This window comes from Polyodon spathula, chromosome 25 (assembly GCF_017654505.1).
Source record: "Polyodon spathula isolate WHYD16114869_AA chromosome 25, ASM1765450v1, whole genome shotgun sequence".
Lineage (NCBI taxonomy): Eukaryota > Metazoa > Chordata > Actinopteri > Acipenseriformes > Polyodontidae > Polyodon > Polyodon spathula.
The window spans coordinates 9,236,188-9,243,802 of NC_054558.1; positions in this window are offsets into that span (position 1 = coordinate 9,236,188).

The following is a 7,615-nucleotide window of genomic DNA, read 5'->3' on the forward strand; positions in this document are numbered from 1 at the left end:
CACATTCTGATGATGTACCACATTCTGACGATGCACCACTTTGTGGCCCTGCACGAGCGATCTAGATTGGGAGCCTCGTGCTGTATTGTAATTGTGACAGGACACTGTCCCGAGTCTGCAGCCCATGCAAGTGTAGTCCTCAGGGTTTAGAGACAGACAAAATTCAACTTTCTTTCTTTCTTTCTTTCTTTCTTAAATAGTAATGTTTTAAATACATGTACAAAGATGCATATACATTAAAAACAAAACAAGAAACACTCTATATCCAAAGGTTATTCTATTGTATATTTATTATGGAGTATACATGCATGCTGTACACATTCATCAGCATACTGCCACAAGCAGCAATTACAGAAACACAGCAGGCTGTGCAAGCGCTAAGAACTTCAAGTCAAAATCCAGTTGGCCTTCAGTATATACAGTGAAAAGGTATGTTGTGCTGGGTATTCCATGAAGCTTTAAACTGAGAGAAAGAGAGCACACAAACAATACAAAGGTTACATGTCTGATAAGTAGAATGCTATTATTATTATTGTTATTATTATTATTATTATTATTATTATTATTATTATTATTATGAACCCTAATTGTGCACAGGGAAACCAGCAGGTTTATAAAGTCACGTTCCTTTCTACAACTGCAATGCATCCTGTTTTAAATATGATTTACAGAGGTAGGGCAGGGGGCTGGATTCAGTAGGGATTCAAGGAAATGCATGCACATGGATTAGGGAGTGGATAACATGTTGAAAACAGAAAGTACTGATTAGAGGAGAAACTTCAGAATGGAGCAAGGTAACCAGTGGAGTACCACAGGGATCAATATTCGGTCCTCTGCTCTTCCTACTCTACATTAATGACTTAGATTCAAAGAGGAGATTAAATGTTTAAGAGATACAAATGGCAAAATCGTAGAGGAAGAAAAAAAAATAGCAAATATGTTAAATGATTACTTTTCACAAGTTTTTACAAAGGAAGATACTGACAACATGCCCCACATGTCATCCAGTTCCTATCCAGTTTTAAATAACTTTAGCATAACTGAGGCAGAAGTGTTAAAGGGACTAGGAGCTCTTAAAATAAACAAATCCCCTGGGCCGGATGAGATCCTCCCAGTAGTACTCAAAGAAATGAAAGAAGTAATTTACAAACCGCTAACCAAGATCATGCAGCAGTCTCTTGACACAGGGGTGGTACCGACAGACTGGAAAATTGCAAACGTAATACCGATCCACAAAAAGGGAAACAAAACTGAACCAGGTAACTACAGACCAGTAAGCCTGACTTCTATTATATGCAAACTTATGGAAACTATAATAAGAGCCAAAATGGAAAATTACCTATATGGTAACAGGGTACTGGGAGACAGTCAACATGGTTTTAGGAAAGGGAGATCGTGCCTAACTAACTTGCTTGATTTTTTTGAGGATGCAACATCGATAATGGATAATTGCAAAGCATATGACATGGTTTATTTAGATTTCCAGAAAGCTTTTGACAAAGTCCCGCACAAAAGATTAATTCTCAAACTGAACGCAGTTGGGATTCAAGGAAACACATGTACATGGATTAGGGAGTGGTTAACATGTAGAAAACAGAAAGTACTGATTAGAGGAAAAACCTCAGAATGGAGTGTGGTAACCAGCGGTGTACCACAGGGATCAGTATTAGGTCCTCTGCTATTCCTAATCTACATTAATGATTTAGATTCTGGTATAGTAAGCAAACTTGTTAAATTTGCAGACGACACAAAAATAGGAGGAGTGGCAAACACTGTTGCAGCAGCAAAGGTCATTCAAAATGATCTAGACAAGATTCAGAACTGGGCAGACACATGGCAAATGACATTTAATAGAGAAAAGTGTAAGGTACTGCACGCAGGAAATAAAAATGTACATTATAAATATCATATGGGAGATATTGAAATTGGAGAAGGAATCTATGAAAAAGACCTAGGAGTTTTTGTTGACTCAGAAATGTCTTCATCTAGGCAATGTGGGGAAGCTATAAAAAAGGCTAACAAGATACTCGGATACATTGTGAAAAGTGTTGAATTTAAATCAAGGGAAGTAATGTTAAAACTGTACAATGCACTTGTAAGACCTCATCTTGAATATTGTGTGCAGTTCTGGTCACCTCGCTATAAAAAAGATATTGCTGCTCTAGAAAGAGTGCAAAGAAGAGCGACCAGAATTATTCCGGGCTTAAAAGGCATGTCATATGCAGACAGGCTAAAAGAATTGAATCTGTTCAGTCTTGAACAAAGAAGACTACGTGGCGACCTAATTCAAGCATTCAAAATTCTAAAAGGTATGGATAGTGTCGACGCAAGGGACTTTTTCAGCCTGAAAAAAGAAACAAGGACCAGGGGTCACAAATGGAGATTAGAAAAAGGGGCATTCAGAACAGAAAATAGGAGACACTTTTTTACACAGAGAATTGTGAGGGTCTGGAATCAACTCCCCAGTAATGTTGTTGCAGCTGACACCCTAGGATCCTTCAAGAAGCTGCTTGATGAGATTTTGGGATCAATAAGCTACTAACAACCAAACGAGCAAGATGGGCCGAATGGCCTCCTCTCGTTTGTAAACTTTCTTATGTTCTTATGTTCTTATGTTCTTATAGTAAGCAAATGTTAAATTTGCAGACGACACAAAAAATAGGAGGAGTGGCAAACACCTTTACAACAGCAAAAGTCATTCAAAATTATTTAGACAGCATTTAGAACAGGGCAGACACATGGCAAATTACATTTAATAGAGAAAAGTGTAAGGTACTGCAAGCAGGCAATACAAATGTGCATTATATATACCCTATGGGAGATACTGAAATTGAAGAAAGAAGATCTAAGAGTTTATGTGGACTCAGAAATGTCTTCATCTAGACAATGTGAGGAAGCTTTTAAAAAAGGCCAACAAAATGCTTGTATACAGTTGTGGCAAAGTGGTTGGTAAGGGGAACAGATGTCGCGGTGATGCGGTGCAGGAGTGATGAACAGACAACAGTGATTCAGTGAATAAGTGCTTTATTGCTCTTTTCCAGGTCTGGCGACCGTCAAAAATAATAAATCCCCGCCAATACACAACAATGTGTAAAGCACGGGGATAATGAAAACAAGGGCACAGTCCTGAACAAAAACAACGGTACGGTCACCAGTCCTGCGTGATCGAAAACGTGCAGGTGCTCAGTGCAGTGGTGCTCCGGATAGTGCTCTCCTTTCAACAGCTCCGGAGACATGCGTTAACTGTCTAGTGCTGAATACAAAAACAGACAGTTACACGGACAGACACAACAATACAAAACACGAACACAATCCACTCTGAGAGCTCCTCTCTCAGTCCTTCTCTCTCTCCACTCGTTTAACCCAAACGAAGGAGAAGATCAGCGTTACCCTGGCCCCTATATGTAATCCCGCATGATATCTAGGTAAACGTTTGCAGCTGCCTTATTACTTGCAGCTGCCTCTCGTTTACCTTTCAAATCAATACGGTCTTACAACAGAGTCGCGCTTCTTTCCAGGCTGACCCACTTCCTTGACCCGAAAACGAACTGTCAGGCCAGCTCTTCCAGATACTTCTCCTCTCGTTCTTTAGCGCCCTCACAGGTCGGGAGGAAGATTCATCACCAGAACTCATCTTTCCGTCACAACAGTATATAGTGAAAAGTGTTGAATTTAAATCAAGGGAAGTAATGTTGAAACTGTACAATGCATTAGTAAGACCTCATCTAGAATATTGTGTTCAGTTCTGGTCACTTCGCTACAAAAAGGATATTGCTGCTCTAGAAAGAGTGCAAAGAAGAGCGAGAATTATTCTGGGTTTGTCATATAAAGACAGGCTAAAATAATTGAATCTGTTCAGTCTTGCACAAAGAAGGCTACACGGCAATTTGATTCAAGCATTCAGAATTCTAAAAGGCATCGACAATGTCGACCCAAGGGACTTTTTCGACCTGAAAAAAGAAACAAGGATCAGGGGTCACAAATGGAGATTAGACAAAGGGGCATTCAGAACAGAAAATAGGAGGCAATTTTTTACACAGAGAATTGTGAGGGTCTGGAACCAACTCCCCAGTAATGTTGTTGAAGCTGACACCCTGGGATCGTTCAAAAAGCTGCTTGATGAGATTGTGGGATCAATAAGCTACTAACAACCAAACGAGCAAGATGGGCCAAATGACCTCCTCTCTTTTGTAAACTTTTTTTATGTTCTTATGAAATGATTGGTATACAAACGATTATTCACTGGTTCAGTGTTACACACTGGGGTTGTGTTCAGTGTTACACACTGGGGTTGTGCTCAGTGTTACACACTGGGGTTGTGTTCAGTGTTATACTCTGGGGTTGTGTTCAGTGTTACACGCTGGGGTTGTGTTCAATGTTACTCACTGGGGGTGTGCTCAGTTTTACACACTGGGGTTGTGTTCAGTGTTACGCACTGAGGTTGTGTTCAGTGTTACACACTGGGGTTGTGTTCAGTGTTACACACTGGGGTTGTGTTCAGTGTTACGCACTGAGGTTGTGTTCAGTGTTACGCACTGGGGTTGTGTTCAGTGTTATGCACTGGGGTTGTGTTCAGTGTTGCTCACTGGGGTTGTGTTCAGTGTTGCTCACTGGGGTTGTGTTCAGTGTTATATACACTGGGGTGTGCTCAGTGTTACACACTGGGGTTGTGTTCAATGTTACACACTGGGGTTGTGTTCAGTGTTACACACTGGGGTTGTGTTCAGGTCCGGGTGAGGTGAAGGATGTCTGTTTCCAATATTGCATTTACATGTTTGTTCTAAAGGTAAAACTTAAAAGAAACTGGTCCTGATTGGGCTACCCTGGGTTTTACTAACCGCTGTCAGCTGTGCGGTGTGTCGTCTTGCTCTTTCTATTACAGTGACACACAGCAACACCCCCAAGCAAAACTGCCTCAATGAATCGTGTTGTGATCTGTTTATGAGTTTATGATTATAAAAAGGTATTTGATCTTTTTACAGGCTGCTTATTGGTTGCTGTACCGTTCTTTGTATTTGGTTTTCTCAGTGTGTCACTACTAGGGCATGTCTATTGAATTATATAAGCTCAGTATCAGAGTACGAAGTCCATTCGTATTAATTATCATTGGAAATTGCCTGCGATTGCAGTTAATATCACTTAAATTGCCTCGACTTTTTGTGATTGATCAATGCATGATCTCCCTTTCCATCTTGTCTGAATCTTGACATACCAGAGATTAATGTGATCTGCTAGTATAATGATTAGTGCTCTGCTAGTACAATGATTAAAGTGATCTGCTGGTATAATGATTAGTGCTCTGCTAGTACAATGATTAGTGCCCTGCTAGTATAATGATTAAAGTGCTCCGCTAGTATAATAATTAGTGCCCTACTAGTATAATGATTAGTGATCTGCTAGTATAATTATTAGTGCTCTGCTAGTATAATAATTAGTGCCATGCTAGTATAATGGTTAGTGATCTGCTAGTATAATGACTAGTGTTCTGCTAATATAATGATTAGTGATCTGCTAGTATAATGATTAGTGCTCTGCTAGTATAATGATTAGTGATCTGCTAGTATAATGACTAGTGTTCTGCTAGTATGATTAGTGCTCTGCTAGTATAATGATTAAAGTGATCTGCCAGTATAATGATTAAAGTGCTCTGCTAGTATAATGATTAGTGCCCTGCTAGTATGATTAGTACTCTGCTAGTATAATGATTAGTGCTCTGCTAGTATAATGATTAAAGTGAGCTGCTAGTATAATGAGTTTACGTGATAGCCATACGGCCCTATCAATCTAGTTAGATCTGTGTTCAAAGTTAACATTATTTGAATCACCACCTTTAATGTGGCATGACCTAACATTCATCATCATCATCTTTGAAATAAACAAAAATAAGAGAATTATGCTTTTATAAAAGTGAGACGTGACGTCAGAGCAACTCATCCCTTCTTCTGTAATCCTGATGTAACCAGTGTCTGTTAGTCAGAGGTCACCAGTCACACTTCAGGTGTTTTTTATTCTTGCGAGAAGCGCTTGTGTGTAATACAGGTAACCACGTGTTTTACCTGCGAGATATTAAAACCATGTGCTGAACAGCTGCGTTCCAGATACCATAGGCCTAGCTTACACTGGGGCGCGGTGTGCAGGGCTTCTCGTTTTCTCAAACAGCAAAATAACCTTTGTGCCTTGTGCAAATACATACAGACATCAATAATAACAGAATACATTACCAAGAACGGTTTACAAAATTAATATACCAAATGAATCGCCATATAGGCCTATTACTGATTCTAAATGATTGTTTAAATATACAGCAAAGATTGTATCTGTTTAAACTGCATCTGTTTATCAATGTTCCAAAAACTCACTCTTGCTCACATTTTACTATACAGTTTAAACTAATAAATAAAGAATTACCACTATAGGAACATGATCCTATTCATTGTAGTAATGCTGAGTTCGTACAGGAACACGTTTAAAGTCTGGAGCTTGGTGTTCGTTACATTATCGTCGATACACTGTGGTTCGAGGTTCAAGCTACACCTGCATATTTAACGTGGATGGAAGCTGAAAATACTTTTTACTTTGAGTACCCTTTATTATACCAATACAGTACTGCCATCATTTAAATAGCAAAACTGTATTTATCTGAAGTATTTCAATTGTGGCGAAACCTCAGCGTTTCTAGAAATATATTTCAAGAGCAATTCTCATCCCTCTTGTTAAATCTGCATTATGCCAGCCTCGCTGTAGCACTCAACGCTGCCTCAGGGGCCGGCTGTAATACAGGCTTCTGATCCTGGATCCCGGCTCTGATCCGAGTGGAGCTTAAGTGTGCTTCGAATAAATGCATGGCTTTGTAATTCCATGACACAGAAGCGACTGAATAATGCAGCTATTTGCCACAGTCATCACTCAGGACAGCACTGTGCCAGCAATGTTGTTTTGAATGATTGCCGCAGGAATGTCTTTGGATCTTTTAATTAGACATTTACGGGGATGCAATGTTTTGTTATATTTGTTTGTAGCATATTTTATTATTTCAGACACAATAATCGGCTTCAGAAACTGTCGGGCGAATTATAAATTAAGGGGACTGCGCCTTAAAACCTCTGCTGCGTAAATCCGCATGAGTAACACAAGCAGCGGGTTCTCTTTCTGCTTCCTAGGGCGATTTACTTGTCACTGGTTAACGTTATTCATCGCCAGTAATTGTTCTGCAATTCACCCCGAGCTGGCACTCAGGCAGGGGTGCTCTTTAAATTAGCAGCCCGGACATTCTCTCACAAGACAGCCGGCCCGGGTTTTTGAGTGAAGGGTCCCCTTCGCGTGGACAACGAGACTGCCGATTGATTATGTGGGTGCATTATTGATTATGCGTTGTGGTTCAGGAATGCGTGCCTGTGATTGGGGAGCGCGCAGGACAGATCGAAATGTCAGGCTGGCAGAGGGAGGGGCTGGGTGACGAGTGTGTTTTGAAGCTGTGGGAGAGAACCTAGTTTTTTTTTTAATTGCGGAGTCAGACTGCAGCAGACTGTTAGCTTTATGTGTGTTACGTGACTCTATTCAACCCTTTGACGTATCATGTGTTTCTTATTATTTATAGCATTATTCAGCGGCGGCT